The 22,461-nt window shown below is 33.7% G+C and overlaps 2 pseudogenes; one reads left to right on the plus strand and one right to left on the minus strand.

Annotated features, from left to right (window-relative positions):
• The first annotated feature begins 971 nt into the window (after nt 1–971).
• Nucleotides 972–18,358, plus strand: LOC120195268 (annotated as a pseudogene).
• Nucleotides 18,359–19,159: 801 nt separating this feature from the next.
• Nucleotides 19,160–20,137, minus strand: LOC120195269 (annotated as a pseudogene).
• Nucleotides 20,138–22,461: the final 2,324 nt, after the last annotated feature.

A 22,461-nucleotide genomic window follows, 5' to 3' on the forward strand; every position in this document is an offset into this window, starting at 1 on the left:
TGGAGTCAATGCCCCTACTCAAATGATGTTGGATGCCTAAGCGAATGTCACTTTGCTTGATAAATCACCCGAGGAAACCTTCGATATAACGAACAATGACTATCAATTCCTGACTACAAGGCTGAGAACCGGTAGAAAAGTATCTGGAGCATACGAAGTAGAGGGTAAGGATTTAGTCTCTGCTCAACTTTCTGCCATAACTAATATGTTGAAAAATTTGTAGCGTCCTAATGAGGTGAGAGAAGTCAAGGCAACTAGTGCCGCATGCATTCTTTGTCTCGGCAACCATCATGAAAGTGAATGTCTAGAAAGCCAGGAGTCCATCAATTTTGTTGGGCAACTACAACAGATCTCAGGGTCATGCAACGATAAAATACTTCAAAGGAAAATAAAAAAATTAAACAAGTTAAAATGTGACAAGAAATAAGAAGTTGTTATGGCAAAAATTTTAAAAATTTCGTCAGTTGTCAATCCTTGGCAACGGCGCCAAAAACTTGATCGATTGTAAACGTATATGATAAGGCAAGCAAATCTGTGCAAGTATACACAGTCGAATCAAGTAATAAAGGGCAAGTGATTTATCGTCTCCTCAGTGATTAGTAGGGGTTTTGATATTTCGCCACAACCAGAACTAGGTGTCATAAGCTAGTCCCTGAATTCTTGTCAAAATAGAGAAACAATTAGGAATGGATTGTATGAACGGGTGTCAAAGCGTTACTAAAGTAAGAGAATATTGTGAAGTATGGTTGCCATAAAAGTTTGGTTGAGGCAAAGAAAATATGCAAAAGTAACAAATAAAAATAGGCAAAACAAGTAAACACGTTGATTCAAATATATTCAGAATAACCTCACATATTCAGACTTGGGTTTAACTATGGATTTATTTGAGCTTAGTTTTCGTTTGCATCAATTAGGTTCGAAGATTTGTTGCTATAACTTGGACTCCGGATCTTTTCTTTCTTCAATGAAAAAATGAATCTTTTTGTGGGATTTGTGCTGGCTGCAATACTGAGATCGGTCATGGAAGATTTCTAAATTGCTTCAATGCATTTTGGCATCCACAATGTTTCGTTGTCATGCTTACAACCTTCCAATTTCTGATTATGAGGTAGAAAGTTGCATTTTTTGTGGACCTTTTGGTAGCTATCAATGTTGATATCTTTGGTTCTTTCATTGGATGTTTCATTGATGAATCGGCTAATTTAGATCTCCACCTTTTTCTGCAGTTCTCTATGTCTGGGAATTATCGATTTCATAAATCTTGCTACAAGGAGCGTTACCATCCGAAATGTGACGTTTGCAGCCACTTTGTAAGCTTTTTTTTACTTATATTCTATTTATTGTAAATTTGTTTTGTCGTAACCGGTTTTCGCCCAAGCACGAAATTATTTACTTGGCTGGAAAATGATGTGAATAAATGGTTTTAAAATATTTTGGGAGTCACCATCGGCCTTTTGGGTCAGGTAGGTCGAATACCTAAAAACTATCTTTTAAAAGAGTTTTTAATAAAACGTCAATTAAAAGATAAACTGGTATGCGTTTTAACAAAAAATTCATTCTTTTTAATAATAAAAAAAGATTCATGGTCGATTACGTTTGGGGAAGGATTAGCACTCCCACAACGCCCAAAATTGGTACTTAGTAATTATAAATTGTCTCTATTATTAGAAATTTAAAAATACAAAAATATATTTAATTCATAATCCTGTTATTTCAAATTTATAATTTTAATTTTAAGAAAATATATTAGTGTCTATATATATATTTATTTTTATAAATAAGATATTTATTTACTTAGAAATATCAGAAAATAACTTCTAGGTACTTTAAGACAGCCTGTTTCTTAATATTAAAAAATAAATAAATATTAATAAAACATAATATATATATATATATATAATTTATAAAAATAAAATATTTATTTAAAAATAATATATATAATTTATAAAAGTAAAATATTTATTTATTAAAAATTTCAGAAAATGGACATCCAGTTGCTTTAAGACTGCCCTTTCTTAATATTAAAAATAAATAAATATTACGCAATTATTATATGATATTTCATATAAATATTAGTGAATAAAATATAAATAATAACAACAAATAAATAAATTACTAATTTAAACATATTGAAAAATAAATGACAATATAGAAATAGAATAAAATTGTATTAAATAATGACTAAAATAGCATTTAATAATGGCTAAAATAAAAGGAATTAAAAATGTAGTATCAACACACTTAATGTTATATTAATAATAAAATACCATGGATAAGTATAAGAAAAGTAAACGAATTAATAAAATAAATAAAAGAGATTTATATATTTAATTAATATCTATATAATAAAGTCAAATAATATTAATTTCTATTATGATTAAAAATGGATAGAATGGAAAGTAAATTTAAGATATCAATTATAAATAAATGAAAAGAAAATTAAAGTATGGAAAAAAATAAAGTCAAAGACACAAACATTAAGATTACAACTAATTAAGGAAAATGAAACATTAAAGGCAAATTTATAGTGAATAGTAAATTGAAAACTATTTTGAGAAAGTTTTTAAATAACAAATAATTGAAATTAAAACAATTAAATTATAAATATATAAAATTCATAGTAAAAATGATAATTATAAAAATTAGTGATTAATTTATAAAAGATCAAAATTAAGGGACATTATTCGAAATACCATAAAACCTAAATATTATCAGTGTAATTTAACCTATATAATTATACGGGATTAAAATTAATTTTTTTTAAAATTAAAAGGATTAATCATGGTATTTTACCTTAAGCATATAAATATACAGATAAGGACTAAAATAGAATAAAATAAAATTTGAATATAATATTAATATGTTCATAAATTGATTTCAGTGGCTAAAATGGAAGTTTATAAAATTCAGGTGACTGTGCGTGTAGTTTAACTATTTTGAAATTACACCCAGACCCTTCATCAAAACTGCGTCGATTTGATGAGGGTATAAATAGCCTAAAAACCAGCTCCCTTGAGCCATTTCTTTCAGTTTTCCATTTCAACTTCTCTCTCTAGAAGAGAGAAGCTCTGTCTTCTCTCTAAAGCAGAGAGGGAGACCATCGGCCGGAAGCCGTGCTCCGACACCGTCGACCACCACCGGCCACCGTCACGGTGGCCGGAAAACCCCAAAATACCCCCAAAACAAAGCTCTAAATGTCCTAAGGCCCGATCTAAGGTTATTTTAACCTAAAACCCCATAATATATCGTAAATCTACGATTTTCACCTTCGGCGTTTTGGTTCTCCGGCGACGTTTGGAGCTCTCCGACGACAAAGTAAGTTCCTCTCTTCTCTTCTCTTTTATTTTTGTTTTTGGTGGTTGTTTCGTTCTTCTCTGTTGGTTGTTTGCTTGCTCTTGGGTTCCTCTCTCTGTTGATGTTCTCTGTGTTTGGCTTTTTTTTTCTGTTTTGCTCGATACCTCCCGGTTGCTCCCTTTTTTTTCTTTTTGCAGGTATGGTCATATAGTCTCGAAAAGGCTCTCGTCGGACTAGTCAATAGAGGAAGCTTTGGTGAGTCACCGAGCTATATGGTGATTCACCCCAATAGCTGCAGCGTGTGGGGCAGCTGGCTCTTCTGGAAAGCTTGGTGAGGCAGCAAGCGTCGGCAACAGATATTGGACCATCTGGCGGCGGCTGGGACGAGGCCCTAGGGTTTTATCTGGAAAGCTGTGGACCGTTGGATCAAACTAGATCCAAAGGCTGAAATTGATGCTGGCGGCTGGAAAAGATAAAACCCTAATCAGTTTAGGGTTTTCATTGGGCTGGCTCGAATTGGGCCAGAACTGGGTATTGTTGTAATTGGGCTCAAGTATTGGGCCTGTAATATGTAATAATAATATTTATTAATAAAAACATAATAATAGTAATAATTATAATAATAATTATAACAATTATAATAATAAAAATAAAACGGGCAAAAATTTAATGTCTACAGCTGCCCCTCTTTGTACATTCTTGTGTTAACAAGAATAGGGCAAAGATGAAAAGACAATAAATTTTTGTTCAGTTGACTTTTCTTGATTAAGATGGAAATGTTGAACAAGTTTTTCTTTGTTTGGATTAGTTCTTCTCATTATGAACTCTTCCATTCTTCCACTGGGGATGACAATTTTTCTTCTTCTATGATATAATCTAACAAAAAGTTGAACAAATTCTTCTCATTATGAACTTCTTCTTCTTTTTCAGATGAGTTCTCATTATGAACTCCTTCTGGAAATACTGATCTTCAAAAGAGAGATTTGTTGATTCAACTCCATATGTGATGAATTAAGGTAAGGTTGAAAAATTCTTCTTCTCTAGATGAGTTCTTCTCATTATGAACTTCTAGAAATATTGATCCTCAAGTGAGGTTCTTCTTTCATTCAACTCCATAAGTGATGAATCAAGATAAGGTCGAACAAGTTCTTCTCATTATGAACTTCTTCTTCCTCTCCAGATGAGTTCTTCTCATTATGAACTTTTTATGGAAATGATGATGATGATCTATCTCCTTCTGTGATAGAATTAAGCAAAAGGTTGAACAAGTTCTTCTCATTATGAACTTCTTCTTCCTCTTCAGATGAGTTCTTCTCATTATGAACTCCTTCTGGAAATTGATGTTGATCTATCTCATTCTGCGATAGAGTCGAGCAAAAGGTTGAACAAATTCTTCTCATTATGAACTTATTCTTCCTCTTCAGATGAGTTCTTCTTATTATGAACATTTCTGGAAATGTTGATCCATCAAGTGATGAATTCAAGTAAAAGGTTGAACAAATTCTTCTCATTATGAATTTCTTCTCATTTTTCAGATGAGTTCTTCTCATTATGAACTCTACCTGGCAATGTTGATCCATCAAGTGATGAATTTGAATCTTTGTTGAAATCTTTGAAATTCCTGTCAAATATTCAACATTGATAAAATGAATGAAATGCCCTATTTTTGTAAATGCCTAAATATGATGTATGAATGTTAAATTCATCTTTATTTTACTTTAAATGTGGCAAACTCAATCTTCCTTCACTTGGTCAAAATGTCATTTCAAGCTGGCATTTTTTTATTTGGAATAACAATCTTTGTGTCTTCTTTGCTTCATTTGCATTAAAGTCTCAAAAGAAAATGTTTCATTTGTGGACTTTGGCTGTAATCAGAATTATGACCTTGATGCTCCATTTTGTTCTTTATAACTCGACTTTCTTCATCTTTGAAAAGAGAATCTATCATCTTTGAAGAGTGTAGATGTAGATTGGTCTGACTCGGCGAGGATTAATTAAGGGAGTAGAGTCTGTTCTAATTTGATTTTTGAAACACATCACAATGAGGATTTATCATAATTCCTTTCATGTCTTCACATCTAATCAAATCTCGAACAACAACTTGTCATTCAACTTTAGTTGGCTCCACTAGTTTCTTGTTGTTAAAAATTTCAGCTTTTCTCTGTGGAAAGAAATCTTCATCATATCTCACTTCAAAGCTTGGTGTTGAAGAAAACTTCATCTTGAGTCCATAAATGGAAATACCATATGGTTGCAACATTGGTTCTGCACCATAATTACTGGTTCGTAAAATGTTTGACAACATATTTATCCTGTTGTGGTTTCTGCTCAGATGTTCGTAAAACATTTGACAACATATTCATCTTTTCCTGTGGCTTCTGCCCAGATTTCTAGTCAATGAAGCTTTTTACACAGTGTTCAAAGCTTTTGTATGATGTCACAAGGCCACTTGAGAACAAAACTCAGTGGGAATACAAATGAGATGCTGGCGTGTTTTATGACCAAAAAGTTAGTCAAATTCACAAGATATGTTAGTGCTGAATTGACCAAGAGATACCAACTGATCTTGATATCATCTCGGGTAAGTGTGATACCAATCACATTTTCTTCCATAGCGAGCATTGTAGGAAATAGAAACACATCAGCTATAGGAGCCATGTACAGAACGATATCCATGGAATTCTTGCTACTGGGGATGAAACGCACATGATAAAACCAAATGGATGAAAACTTAGTTCAGCCTAGCTGGCAATGATAACCACAGTAGCAAAGGGAATAAGGGTAATATACATAAGTCAAGCCTCGCTCTTCAATGTAATCAAGTAAGCAAAACTGATGTGAAAAACAGCTTCGTAACCTCGACAGTATGGTTGAAATTAATTGTTAGGAATCTCAAAGAAATATTTCCAATCATCACCGACACATAAAAGACCAAATTCAAATCTGAGATCTTGAGGAACTGGGCCCTAGATCAAATAGTCTACCTGGGGACCATCTTTATCCATGCAACCGTGATATAGCTTAACAAAGAACAAGTTGTCATGTGAAACTTGGTTAAGAAGATTGGGTATTTGAAACCACACTTGCTGAGTAGATATTTGTTCAACAACATGATCCTAATATAACTGCTTGATAAACAAAGCAATTATGTATAATCAACTCGACTGTCACTGTTTCATCATTTTCATTCTTCATACATTTCTATCTTATTGGAAATATTTGCTCAAGTCAATAATCTTTTTGCATAAGATGTTATGGGTCTTTAGCATGCCCCAACATTGGCTAATACAGATGTTCAAAATGTACCAACATTCCTGATTCTGATTAAAAGAGCTTTAAGCATGTCCCAGCATTTTGCTGATACAAATGTTCAAAATGAGTCAATATTCTTGAGTCTGATTGAAATGGGCTTTCAGTATACCCCAACATTTGCTTCTTGTTGATGTGAGCTTTCAAAATTCCCAAATATTCATACTGATGTAAGCCTTCAAAATGCCCACATGGATCATTTCTATTTGAAATGGGCTTTCAAGATGTCCCGTATGGATTTGTCTGAATTGGGCCTTCAAAATACCCCGACTTTCTAAACTGTAAGGCTTACTCTCAACGTCTGTTTGACTTGAATATCATGATCCCCACAAGGTTCAATTTTGACAATGCACAGTGGTGGGTACTTGTGGCTTTATTCGTGCCCCAAATCTGTTTTCTCATTCTAGTGTCACTAAACATCATTTGTCATGTAACCTGAGGAATTCTTTTCATGTTGTCACGAACTTAAGAAATAATCAATCATTCTGAAATATACTTTTCCATGCAATATGTTATACTTGACGAAAATGGGGTACTCGGAGGCTGAGGCTTTAATAGCCATGGAGATATGGTCCGAATTCATCAATTGCAAAGTTGATAGATTTTATATGTGCTGCTCAAATGGCTAAGGCTGCTGACGCATTTTTTCCAGTAGAAGATAGGAAATCATTATGCAATGACCCAATTACAAGAAAAGGCAAAACTCGGGCTATGATCTTTGGAAAATGAAAGATCAGATGAAGCTTGAAAAGAAGCTTTTTAATGAAGATGATCATGTTCATCTTTCAAATCTAATAATTGGTTTTGGGGTTCCTACCGAACCAGATCAGATAACTCAAAGAAACTTCAAGAAGATGCTATTGGGCCTCCTTATTTCTACTACGAGAATGTGGCACTTGCTCCAGTTGGTGTTTGGACCGAAATGTCACGGTACTTATATGATGTATAGCCAAAATTTGTAGATTCAAAGTATTTTTGTGCTGCTGTATGGAAAAGGGGCTATATTCATAATCTGCCAATAGATTTCCTCTTATTCTGCTTCCTCCATGCACCATGCATGATGCTTTTCCATTGACAACAAAATGATGACTTTCCTTCAAGTGTCCAGATGTATGTTCTTGATGAGTACCGAAAATGGAATCTGGTATGGGTTGGAAGGAATAGAGTTGCTCCACTTGAACCTGATGAGGTGGAAATGCCTCTAGGTTTCCCTAAAAACCATACACATGAGGATCTGCTAGAGATATATTCCCCGTGGTATCAATGTCATGTCTCTTTTCTCTGAAATCAGTGATGCAGGGGTTGCCTTCTACTGTCTTGGCATACTTTTGAAAGCAAAGGTGCAAGAACTGAATGGTGATCAGTTGGAGCAATTGATGAGTAGATTTGTCTAATTTGAATTCTTTGTTGGTGACGTTCCGTGTAACAACCTTACCGGAAGACATAAACATCATCAGGATGAACTAAAAGATTTTTTTTGGTATCTTTTCTTGCAGTGACTGCCTCCTCTGTTGCTTTAAGATACACACTTACATATCCCACTCTTCCCAAACCATGGAAAGGTTTAGTTGAAAGGGGCTTTCAGTATCTCCCTTTAGAACAAGGTAATCATTCTTGATAAGTTGCTGATAATGTCACATGAGGGCATCATAAGTTTAATTCTCCAAACTTTATGGCTTCTCAGACCACTTGATTTCAAGAGTGCTTCATTATTTTGGCCTGACTTATTATTTCTCTTAAATAGAGGTAGAATAGGCAACAACTTGCTTCAAGGACCTTCCTCATTTGAGATTGTCCTGTTTGAAAATGTTTTTTTCTCCTTTCTTTATCGAAGAATGAAAGAATTTTGTAAAATGTTGCCTATCCAGGTTCACAATAAAATCAAATCATAAGCATGAATTCAAAGAATATCAAAAGAATCAACAATTCTTCAATGTTTGAGAATTATAGTTCTTTGACAAGTATCAAGATTTAGTTTGGTTTCAGGATGGCTTTCCTATTTTCTATGGTTACATCTATTTAAGATGTCACTCATCTCTCGCTCTTTGTGAACTTTGTCACATGCCTCACTTTGAGGACTTGGTATTTTAACCGGATACGTACAAAATGACGCAACTAGGATTGCCAATCACTAGACCTTCTAGAGTTTTTCCATTTCAATTCTCTGGAATCTTTCATTTAGACTCATCAAATCAAAGTAGTGTGAAAATATCTGTCTAAAAATGAAATTTCTGAGTGCTTGTGTGAAGTTGACTATAACAGGTGTTTCGCAACTCCCTTAGTCCATTTGTTAACACATTTTCCATTTTGGCTAGCTGAATTCAGCTTTATTGTATATAATAATATAATCACCTTTATCAGGTTAATTGAAACTTATCCATAAAGCCGGGGTGATTAACCAATTGCTCTAGAGGGATAGTTTTATTGCATATAATAGTATAATAGACTAGCTGAATATTATCCATAAAGCCAGGGCGATTAACCAATTGCTCTAGAGGGACAACTCAAGCTTTATTGTATATAATAATATAAAAATGGGTGTTCAAATCCAATTTCTTAAGCTTGTTAAGAAGAACCTGTTATAGTCTAGGTGTTTTGGTGGAATTCAAAAAATCTCTTTGTTAGAGTTCAATTCTCTAGCAACTGACTTAAACTAGATTTACTATTTGTGAAGATTACGTTCATCATCGAACATCATCAATAGAAAAATACTCTAGTCAGTTTTGTAATGTAATACACCAATGATGCCCCATGTTGTACGCTCCTATATATAAATGCCAAGCCTTTTTGTAATTCCTTTCAATAGGAGTAGGCTATCTCATATTTGTATTAGGATAATGTTTGGTATATTTCATCTGAGGTAAGATCAAGGGTCCTTGTTTTTCTAGTTTTCAATCTTGATATTCTTGTCAAAGATTATAACTCTAATCATGAAGAGTTTTTTAATCCAGTTGATATTCAAAGAACTGCAAGATTGCAAATTTGACTCAATGCTCATAACCTTAAAAGCAACACAAAATTATTTATTGCACAAAAGGCGAAGAAAGAAACAAAAACAAGTGCAAACAAGATGCTGAAAATAAAAATGTACTATAGTGGTAGATAATACTTCCACTTGTTTATGCATCATTACTCCTCTAATGTTGGGTGTGTATTTGGCCCAAGATTTTCCTCATTTGCCCCCCATTTCTTGATCATCTTTTGTGTCAACTTCTTTGGGTAAGCCTTCAGATACACAACTCTTGCTTTATTCTGAGCAGTCTCCATCATCATCTTTTTCTTCTCTGGCTGGTAATTGAGCTCATTTTTTGATTCAGAACAACTTTTATTAAGGATGATAGCCTTGTCCTGATTCTGAACACATATTGTGGCTGTAATTGGAGTAATATTCACCAGACTCTTTTCACTAGTCTTCAGAAAATCTGATACAGATGTTTGAGGTTTCTTCAGAGTTTCATCTTTCCCATTCATTCTTAAACCTGTGGGCCAGTCTCGAATTACCTCTCCTTTTACTTTTTTATCATTTATAATCAGAGAAGTATTGAGAGTTGAACGTTTTATATTTGGATCAAGTACTTTATTTTCTTCTTCCTCTGCAGTATGTACTTCACTTGTTTTGATATTATTAACTCTACTTTGGGGTTTGATTCTCGATTGTTTAACCAAAACAGACTGATCATCCACTTCTATGATTCTCTTAACCAAAAGGTCTTGAACTCGTCGTTTGAAGCGACCACAATTCTCAATGGAGTATCCTCAGGCTCCAGCATGATAATCACAAGAGAGTTTCTCATTATACCAACTCGGGTATGGAAGCCAAAAAGGCTTAGCTCGACATGGAGTAATAATCTGGGCTTTGAGTAACTCAAGATATAACTTGTTGCACGGAATTGAAGGAAACTTGGGTAGAATTTCCCTTGACATCATTATCTCCTTACAATTGCTTACTTTGCTTTCTTAAAGACCATGTGAGTGATGATCAAAATGTTTGCTTTGAATGTTTGACTCTTGAACATCATGAGACGGACATTAATTCAAAAATTTCTCTTTCTCGACCAGTTTTGAGCTTTTTAGGATCTTAGGTTTCCCATCTTAAAACATAGCAATCCTTCCGTTATAAGATCTTGGACCTTTAAATTCACAATCCTACAATTCTCCGTAGAGTGGCTAAACTCTCTAGAATGATAATTGCATGAATTCTTGACACCCTGCCAATCTGGACGCAAATAAGTATTAGGCCTTGGAGGAATTGGTGTTATGAGGTCATTTTAAAAAGAAATGGTAATAAATCTGAATATGAGATTGGAATTGGAATGAGAGGTATCATTTTCTTTTTGCCTTTCTTAGCTTTCTTCAATGGCACTGAAATTTATTCTATGCTTCTCTTCAACTTGATCTTTGTCTCATCTTGTGGGGTCATACCCGATTTTTGGAGATTTATCGAATTTCCATATTCCTTGGCAAAGTTCTGGTAATTTGTTTCCATTGTATCATCTACATTATTCATAATCCCATTCAAATCTTTCACAACATGATCCTCTAAGGGTTTCTCTCCATGGATTACAATATTCACCAGGTCCATCAATTTGGTCAGTTGTTCCTTTGAATCCTCCTGGAACTTTTTCACTTGATCAGTCATCTTTTGTTGTGTCTCGATAAATTGCTCTTGTAGTTTCTCGATTCTACCAACCCTTGATAAAATCTCATTCATGGCTATTATCCTTCTTTAGGAAGACCAAGTTAACTCCACTTTGATTCTGTCATGGAATTCTCCACGAATTATTCCACGTTGTCATGATTAAATGCATGTAGAATAGTTTGAAATAAAATGTAATTATGCAAATATGCAAATGCAAAAATGAAAATATAAATATAAACGTAAAAATGAAAAAAAATGCAAAATGTAAATGCAAATGTAAATATGTGAATGTAACAATAAAAATGCAAATTGTGCAATACAAAAGCAAACATAAAAGTATAAATGAAAATGTAAAGATGCAAAATACAAATGCATGTATGAAAATGTGTCACTCAAGAGTGATCATCTTAGAACAGATTTCATTGAACACAAAAGTTTCCGTGCATCAAACAAAACTTTTACATATAAGGGACAACTTTTAGTCCTATCTTCAACAAAACTTTACATATAGGAGATAACTTTCCCATTTTCTTCTTGAAAGCTAAGTTAATCGATCAGCTTATGGGTTGTATTGCTTGTCTGGACTGCAGCTTCTTCCATGACATTCTGGTGTTTCAGCTTCTGTATCAGTTCTCGGAGTTGCTCATTTTCCCTTGTAAGAGAACTTTTGTGTTCAAGAAGTTCTTGGACAAGATATTCATATATATTGTAGTTCTTTTTCAGCTTGGTGACCCCTGTTATCCACTCTTCTGGAGTGTTTCCTATTCCAGCATTTTGAAAGGCTTGACTGATCTTTTGGAAATCTTCATGCATGGTTTCCACTTCTGTGCTCAATTTCTTGTTTTGATCCTTCAAATAACATGCTTGAGCTGCATAAAAACTACTTTATTCTGAATACCCTAACTGATGCTCTTACCATAGACTGCTTTTGGTATCAATCTGGCAGGATCTTTGTGGAGTACTTTTGGTATTAATATAACAGGATCTCTATGTGTATTGCTCGCTTCTATCTTCGGAGTTTTCTCAAGATGTTCTTCCTTGGCCGCATTATATTTTGTTTGATCATAAAACTTTTTGTCCATTTACGATTTATTTCCAATTTGATGAACAGTCTTTCAAGTCAACACCTTTTGATTATGCTATGATCATGCAATGCAAACAAAGAAATCAATATAAACAAGTTAGAGCAAAATAACATGCAGTAAAAAAGATAAGAAAAAAATGGTTAGTACCAACTAATGGAAAAAAAATTTATCTATCAAGGTATAAATCCTAACCTCATACTTTCTAGTTTCATGCTTTGTTTGAAAAAAATTAACCTAACCGCATGATTACTAGTTCACATACATTTATTCAGAAAAAATAAAAAAAATCAAAAAAAAAAAAGACAAAAAGTTAGAACTTATTTCTCCTTTGTGTACACCTACGAACAGAGGTTCAGTACTGTCTTAGATCAGGAGAATTTCTAGGGTTTATTATATGCAGGGTTTCGATTCTAAGAGTAAAGGTACCCGAATTATCCTTGTTAATACCCCCTTGTGCTGTCAAACCATCAATCCTAGTCAATTACAGACTTAAGCGGATTGAGTTTAATTCGAGGGGACACATTTCTCTATGCCTGACACGGAGAATAAATTCTCACAAAGACATAGAGTATATAAACCCCGAAAGCTACTTGCTAGGTCTGACACAGAGAATAAATTCTCACGAAGACGTCGCTTTCACTCCCACTTAAAAGGGACAAGCTTGATTAAAAAGCTTATGTTATTCAATGCATGTGTTGTGTGTGAGGAGAAATGTTCAAACTTCTTACAGAAAAATAAATAATGAAATAAAATACTTGAAAATAAAATGAAACATTAATAAAATAATATACATATAAATATTATGAAAATAATAAGTATATATAAAAATTTTGAAAAGAAAAAATTAAAATTAAATATATGAATTTTTAATTTCTAATTAATAGAGACAATTTATAATTGATTTTAAAGCTTGACCAGGCTTCCCCAGCGAAGTCGCCAAGCTGTCGTAACCAGTTTTCCCCCAGGCACAAATTTATTTACTTGGCTGGAAAATGATGTGAATAAATGGTTTTAAAATATTTTGGGAGTCACCATCGGCCTTTTGGGTCAGGTAGGTCGAATACCTAAAAATTATCTTTTAAAAGAGTTTTTAAGAAAACGTCAATTAAAAGATAAAGTAGTCTGCGTTTTAACCAAAAATTCGTTCTTTTTAATAATAAAAAAGGATTCGTGGTCGATTATGTTTGGGGAAGGATTATCACCCCCACAACGCCCAAAATTAGTACTTATTAATTATAAATTGTCTCTATTATTAGAAATTTAAAAATTCAAAAATATATTTAATTCATAATCTTGTTATTTCAAATTTATAATTTTAATTTTAATAAAATATATTAGTGTCTATATATATTTTTATTTTTATAAATAAGATATTTATTTACTTAGAAATATCAGAAAAATGACTTCTAGGTGCTTTAAGACAGTTTATTTCTTAATATTAAAAAATAAATAAATATTAATAAAACATAATATATATATATATAATTTATAAAAATAAAATATTTATTTAAAAATAATATATATAATTTATAAAAGTAAAATATTTATTTATTAAAAATATCAGAAAATGGACATCAAATTGCTTTAAGACTGCCTTTTCTTAATATTAAAAATAAATAAATATTACGCAATTATTATATGGCATTTCATATAAATATTAGTGAATAAAATATAAATACTAACAAACAAATAAATAAAGTACTAATTTAAACATATTGAAAAATAAATGACAATATAGAAATAGAATAAAATTGTATTAAATAATGACTAAAATAGCATTTAACAATGGCTAAAATAAAAGGAATTAAAAATATAGTATCAACACACTTAATGTTATATTAATAATAAAATACCATGGATAAGTATAAGAAAAGTAAACGAATTAATAAAATAAATAAAAGAGATTTATATTTAATTAATATCTATATAATAAAGTCAAATAATATTAATTTCTATTATGATTAAAAATGGATAGAATGGAAAGTAAATTTAAGATATCAATTATAAATAAATGAAAAGAAAATTAAAGTATGGAAAAAAATAAAGTCAAAGACACAAACATTAAGATTACAACTAATTAAGGAAAATGAAACATTAAAGGCAAATTTATAGTGAATAGGTAATTGACAACGATTTTGAGAAAGTTTTTAAATAACAAATAATTGAAATTAAAACAATTAAATTATAAATATATAAAATTCATAGTAAAAAATGATAATTATAAAAATTAGTGATTAATTTATAAAAGATCAAAATTAAGGGACATTATTCGAAATACCATAAAACCTAAATATTACCAGTGTCATTTAACCTATATAATTATACGAGATTAAAATTAATTTTTTTAAAAAATTAAAAGGATTAATCATGGTATTTTACCTTAAGCATATAAATATACAGATAAGGACTAAAATAGAATAAAATAAAATTCGAATATAATATTAATATGTTCATAAATTGATTTCAGTGGCTAAAATGGAAGTTTATAAACTTCAGGTGACTGTGCGTGTAGTTTAACTATTTTGAAATTACACCCAGACCCCTCATCAAAACGACGTCGTTTTGATGAGGGTATAAATAGCCTAAAAACCGGCTCCCTTGAGCCATTTCTTTCAGTTTTCCATTTCAGCTTCTCTATCTAAGAGAGAGAAGCTCTGCCTTTTCTCTAAAACAGAGAGGGAGACCATCGGCCGGAAGCCGTGCTCCGACATCGTCAACCACCACCGGCCACCGTCACGGTGGCTGAAAAACCCCAAAATACCCCCAAAACATAGCTCTAAACGTCCTAAGGCCCGATCTAAGGTTATTTTAACCTAAAACCCCATAATATATCGTAAATCTACGATTTTCACCTTCGGCGTTTTGGTTCTCCGGCGACGTTTGGAGCTCTCCGACGACAGAGTAAGTTCCTCTCTTCTCTTCTCTTTTATTTTTGTTTTTGGTGGTTGTTTCATTCTGCTCTGTTGGTTGTTTGCTTGCTCTTGGGTTCCTCTCTCTGTTGATGTTCTCTGTGTTTGGCTTTTTTTTCTGTTTTGCTCGGTATCTCCCGGTTGCTCCCTTTTTTTTCTTTTTGCAGGTGTGGTCATATAGTCTCGAAGAGGCTCTCGTCGGACCAGTCAATAGAGGAAGCTTTGGTGAGTCACCGAGCTATGTGGTGACTCACCCCAATAACTGCAGCGTGTGGGGAGGCTGGCTCTTCTGGAAAGCTCGGTGAGGCAGCAAGCGTCGGCAGCAGATATTGGACCATATGGCGGTGGCTGGGACGTGGCCCTCTGGAAGCAACGGCGACGGCTGGGACGTGGCCCTAGGGTTATGATACCCTAGGGTTTTATCTGGAAAGCTGTGGACTGTTGGATCAAACCAGATCCAACGGCTGAAATTGATGCTGGCGGCTAGAAAAGATGAAACCCTAATCAATTTAGGTTTTCATTAGGCTGGCTCGAATTGGGCCAGAACTGGGTATTGTTGTAATTGGGCTCAAGGTATTGGTCATGTAATATGTAATAATAATATTTATTAATAAAAATATAATAATAGTAATAATTATAACAATTATAATAATAATTACAACAATTATAATAATAAAAATAATAAAAATAAAACGGGCAAAAATTTAATATCTACATGTTTCATTTGTAAGTCACTCTATGCATAAACGATAAAGGTGGTATTAGCATGACTTATGAATATGTCACTGAAGTTATATATTACAAATGTTAAATAGTGACAAACTTATTTATAGTAATACCAAATTATGAGTGTGTTTTTCATGTTTTCCATATGGTTTTTCCTAATAATGTAATTCTGAGTGTTAAATAAACCTAAACCTGAAGGTCATACAAGTACGTATGAAGACCATGCAGTAGTCTTACGGATATGGCGACATGAAGAGTAGTTCATAGTTTATGTCACCAGATCCAGATGTAGTTATGAGTTTAAACAATTGAAAATAATACATGTTGGAATTTCGAAAGGAACTTTGATATATAGGAAGCCCCTATATGCATATCACGTACAAATATTTCATTGTATATATTTTTTAACTAATTTTGAAACAGAACTTTTATTTACCGCATGTGTCTCATTGTTGGTTGGTGTTGTCTTTCGGCATATATACTTTTTACAGATTCCAACAAACCCCGCTGGTCTTATTGAATATAGGGCGCATCCTTTTTGGATCCAAAAGTACTGCCTCTCTCACGAACACGATGGTACTCCACGATGCTGCAGCTGTGAGCGAATGGAGGTGAGTATGATGACGAGCTCTTATTTAAATTACCAGAGTAAAATTTTGGCTACAATTTCTGAAGATGGTGAGAAAAGGTTGAAAGCATGACATGTTTGAGTCATCATATGCAGCCCCGAGACACGGGATATGTTGTCCTTGATGATGGACGGAAGCTTTGCCTGGAGTGTCTGGATTCTGCAGTTATGGATACCAAGGGATGCCAACCCCTTTATCTTGATATACAAGAGTTTTACGAAGGGTTAAATATGAAAGTCGAGCAGCAAGTTCCATTACTCCTTGTTGAAAGGCAGGCTTTAAATGAAGCCAGATAAGGAGAAAAGAACGTAAGTTATGATTTTAACTTGGAAAGTAAGCAATGTATGGCTTTAAATTAGAATGCTCTGGGCATGCTTCTGCTTATAGATTTTTGTGTGTGGAAATTCCATGTTTTCAATCTTGTCATACTGCTTAATGGAAACACTTGCAAACATGTAAATTCCATGTTCGTGTAATGATCACATTCTGAAATTTGTGTTGGGCAGGGTCATTATCATATGCCTTAGACTAGAGGACTCTGCCTTTCTGAGGAACAAACTGTCAGCACTGTAAGAATTTTCGAAATTCTTTTTTGCCTTAGTGTTTGATGTAACTTGGAAAATTTCCATCGGTAGTTTTCGTATTGATCAAAGATTTATACCATCTTCAACCTGAAATCATCAGATTCTAAGGCAACCAAGTTTTGGGATCAGAAGTCGAGCCATGGACATGATAACAGAGCCCTACAAATTGACACGTAGATGTGAAGTGACTGCAATTCTCATTTTATATGGTCTGCCAAGGTTTTGTATTATTTTCCCTAGTTGCTTCCACCAGGCAATTTCCTGTTTTTTTCTTTCTTTTTTATCCTATTAATTTGCAAATGATGAATGGGAAAGCGGGAAAACTTTCTATATAAGATTAATCATAACTGAAAGTTGAATCTATACGTATCATGATATCAGTAGTTCAAAAAGTAATGAACTCAACACAACAGGAAATGCTTGAAAGAATTGTAGTCTTGATATCCTCTTCTTTATCTTTCTGGCTTCTAGAAACCTATTTTCCCCGTTATCGAGTCTTGCATATTTGTAGTAGATGATGCAGACTTCGATATTACTCTTAATGCTTCAAGTAGAGTTGTCGTAGTTGATGAAAAATTGAAAATTTTGTTCGTGTAGGCTATTGACTGGATCGATCTTAGCGCACGAGATGATGCATGCCTGGATGCGACTTCAGGGTGTTTTGCATTTCCATCTTAATATGTAGGAAAAAAAGTGTTCCAGTTTTGAATCTGGGAACATTGATCGACAAATTTTGCTACTTGTTTGCCAGGTTTCCAAACTCTCAATCAGGACGTTGAGGAAGGAATTTGTCAGGTATTAGCACACATGTTGTTAGTTGCTCAGCTCGATTCTTCCCCGAGCAGTGCGGTCGCATCAACATCATCCTCGGACTCTCGTGGATTAAGAAAAACGAAAAGACCCGAATTCGAGAGGAAACTCGGGGAGTTCTTTAAGCACCAAATTGAGTCGGACACATCGCCCGTACATGGAGATGGTTTTAGAGCAGGCCATTCGGCAGTTTACAAATTTGGGCTTAGAAGAACCCTTGAACATATTCGGATGACAGGAAGATTTCCTTACTGAGAATCTAATTCTTAAAAATGGTTTTCCCTGTTCTTTTTAATGAGATGAAAACCACGACCATCTCATATTAATTCCAATTTGATTGCATTTTTTATACATGAAAACAGACCAAGTCTGATGATAATTCTCTCATGCTTGTTTACTGGGAAAGGATAATATTATATAATATAATCAACAAACAACTTAAATCGCCACATGGCTGCTCCACCACTATACCAATCCTCGGCCTTTAAACCTATAAAGCCTCACCGTTTCTTGACGATTCTGTCACTTTCTCAGCGACAAACACTTCCACAGAAAAGAAGCAAAATTTTAGCATTCAATCATCCAATCCAAATAAAGCGAAGCTTCCTTTTAGGGTCGTAAATGGGTCGAGTCGAATTTGAGAATTAATGAATTAAATTCAACTTAACTCAAGAAGTTCAAAGTTAAGTTCAATTCGGAAGTTTGCAAACTCAAAATTATCAAGTTCGAGTGAAATTTAAAATCAAAAAAAATGAAACTCGACTTGGTTAAAAAACTTGTGAACTTAAAATTTTTAAGCTCGATTCGAAATCAAAAATTGAAACTCGACTTGAGATTGGAAAAACTCAAACTCAAAATATTCTCATACTTAACTCGATTGAAACTCAAATTTGAGTTTTGTTCAAGTTCAAACATAAACACTAAGTACATAACAATAGTATATTATTTTTTTCTTTTTTAAATAACATATAAATACTAATATTATTAATAATATAAATAAAAAATTAAACTTTAATATATTATTTTTTCAAATTACTTACAAACTTTTGAGTCGAATATTAAATAACTTATTTTAACTTGTTAAGAATTCGAGTTGAATTTAAATTCGAATTAAATTCATTAAATCTAAATATTAATCAAATTTTTACTGAATTAAATTCAAATAATTTACTATTTATCCCGTCTCGTTAACGTTCCTACTTCCAAATAGATCGTAAGGTAACCACAAGGCGTCCAAAGGGCACGGTCTTTTAGCATCAAGCCTCGTCCATGGCTTCCCTTTACCACTCCAATGTAAAAGACTAATCGGACCACGATGCAAATCACGGCACAGACCTTCAATATTATCACCCCCAAGCCCGTGTTGATTCCACCTTCGATCGACCGCAGCTATATTTCCGGCGAAAACCAATAAAAACGGCGGCAATGAACCCAGCTCGTAAATCCTCATTCTTTTCTGAATCTCCATCCATTCCTCGATCTTTCTCGTGTAATTCCCTTCCCTCCATCGGTCAAGGTCGATCACCGTTACCCCAGTGTTGAAATAACAAGCTTTACGGTACGAAAAAGTCAAGGATAACCAAGGGTTCGACCAAAATGTCGGAGTGAAGTAGGAGATGAAGTTGGCATTGCAATATTCCGGTGCCGCCAGGACTGAGTTATCCCCGAGTTGAGTTGCAGCGAGTAGAGCTATATCGTCGACGAGAACCAGGTCCGAGTCGAGGTACAAAACACGGCGGACGCATAAAGGAAGGAGATCGGCTAAGTAGCTTCGAGCGTAGTTCAAAGGACAGTCCAAAGCAGAACGGATTGATGTTGAAATGAGACGGGAAATGGCAGTCATCGAAAGGGTAGAGTTTGAAGTCAAGGGAAGGAGGAAGATATGGTGGCGCGTAAGAATGACGCGTTTCCGGAGGCGGAGACAACGAAATGGAAGACGATGTTGTGGGGACAAGAGGAGTGTTGAAGCACTGAAAAGATAGCCGCCATGGATCCCCTGATGTAAGGTTCCTCGAGGGTCATTGCCACGTGAACTGCTTGGTCCGAGCATGAAATCGAGGCTTCCCCATTTGATTCGTCTCCATGATCAGTGGTTATCATTACAGGGCAATCCGCAGAGTTGTAGAACTTGGAGGCTTCTTTGAATTGTTGAGTTATTGTCGGTGTAGCGGCGGCGGAGAAGAAGATGGTGAGAGTTAAGAGATGGAGAAAATGAAAAATCAGTGATTGAGACTTTGTTGGTAGGGGAGGTTGATAGCATGTTGGGTTTTAATTTTATGCAACGAGAAAATAACATTTATAACCAGAAAAACTCTAATTCAAAATTTTTAGTATTTTTTTTAATAACATAGAAGGCTACACAATAATATTTGTTTAATTTTTTAACCGATTAATAATATACACCATCTCGAACTTGGGACAGAATTATGAAATTTTTTATATTTAAAATAATATATCTTTTTATAAAAATTAGAATAAACTATTCATATTAAACAATAATTTATCCTCAAATTACATTACGCAAATTAATCATTAAAAAATAAAATAAAATAATACAAAAAGATTAAAAACCCAACTAAATAACTCAAAAAGAAACATAAATACAAACAATATCACTATCACCTATGAAAGATAAACATGTGTCACATTAACATAAAAATATTTAACAATAATAATGGTGTTAATAAATTAACTTTATCATAACTCAATAATCTAGTATGTGGTCATAAGTCTATCAATAAAAAGAAATCAACCCGTCAGCTGGAGATAATTAACTCTAAAAGCATAAATATAGTTAATAAGATAATCAATTAAATGTCAATTGAAGAAGCGATTGTCAAATCTAACCCTAAAAAGAAAAAGAAAATATCACAGGGCTACATTTTTGCTAGTCGATTCGTGCAAGACTTAGACGATCTCCAGGTCGAAATTATGCCTAAGTCAGCCTTAACCACGCCCTTGTGAGTCTCTAGCTCACTAAGCGACAAACAAACCCGTTAGGGTTAGACAGCAACGTGGAAGCAAAACTCAACTGTGGCTAATCCAAGCCTCCAAGGTTGAAGCGAATCTTTGAAGCACGAGCATTGTGGGGACTCTCTAAGTCACCACAACTTGAATCACTTTGAAACTTCAAAAGAACTCAGAAAGGAACAACTCTCGAGGCTATCTCAGCCCTCACGATCGGCAACACAAGCAACAAAGGCTTCAGCACAAAGGGAAACAAGCCGACAAGGCTAGAAAGCTAGAAACAAATGAACTCAGAGAGTGTAAGAGTAAATGCCTAAGTTTTATTACTCTGAAAGAATATAATTGATGGAATGATTACAAATAAGGAGAGGAGCACTCTATTTATAGTTGAGGACCTCAAGATCCAAAGGTCTAGATCAAAGTACATCAACGACTTAGATTGAATCCTACCTTATCAAGAACTCTATCTCTAAGGCATTTGAATTCAAATACAACATTATCCATAATTAATTATTTATCTATTTAATTATTGGATAATATTATCATTTCTGGAACCTTCCAAGGAAAGGGCCAGGTTTGATGGTTCTGGGTAGGCCCAACACTCCATAGGATTATCCTACAGAAATCTGCACACACATGTCTCAATCCGAATCCACGAGCCTTGCCAAAATTGCCCCTATCGAACATGTAACACCCTTGTCGCTTCTCTCGGACGCCTTGGATTTGATCCTTCACGGACTTGTAAGCATTCTCCAAGAACTGAGTCAACTCATCATGCCCAACAAGCCCAAGTCTGGGCAATAGAACCCCTCTTGTGAACATTTGCGTCAATGTCCATGGACCCAAAAGTTTAGTCCGTTACAAAAACAAATATAAGAATACATCAAACGTGTTACAAAACCAAAGAAAAACATATACCATTTTTACTTGAAAATAAGACTTATTATTAATTTTTTACTTGGCTTTGAGTTAAATGAAGAAATGAAATGTGGGTTTCAAAAATCAGTTTTTGGGTTATAAACAACCATACATGCGACGTCGTTTTTAGATGTGGGGTTTCATGAATTTGACACATGGGTAAATCGCTCGATGAGACCCTTTCCATTTTTAAATTTTCCTTTAATCATCAAATGAAAATTTTATCTTTTCGATTCAAGCTTATAATTTTATTTCAATTTCAGTTTAGTCCCTTGATTGAGACTTTTATGTATTTTAATTTGGTCACCAATTTTATGTGTGTTACAATTTAGTCACTTTTCGAGACTTTGTTGATCTTCTGATTTGGATCTTTTAGTTTACACGTGTTCATTTTAGTAAGTTATAATATGTTATTTTCGTAAATGAATCATAATGGGTAATTTATATTTATCCATTTTAATTTTTTTAGAGTTTTCTCTATGTTGATAGTCTTATTTCTTTAAATAATAATGAATCTTTAAAATTATAACTATAATTATTATATTTTTAGGATAAGTTGTGCGAATTTAAAAAAAAAATCACGACCGCGAC

The sequence above is a fragment of the Hibiscus syriacus genome, unplaced genomic scaffold (genome assembly GCF_006381635.1).
Source record: "Hibiscus syriacus cultivar Baekdansim isolate YM2019G1 unplaced genomic scaffold, ASM638163v2 tig00117011_pilon, whole genome shotgun sequence".
NCBI lineage: Eukaryota > Viridiplantae > Streptophyta > Magnoliopsida > Malvales > Malvaceae > Hibiscus > Hibiscus syriacus.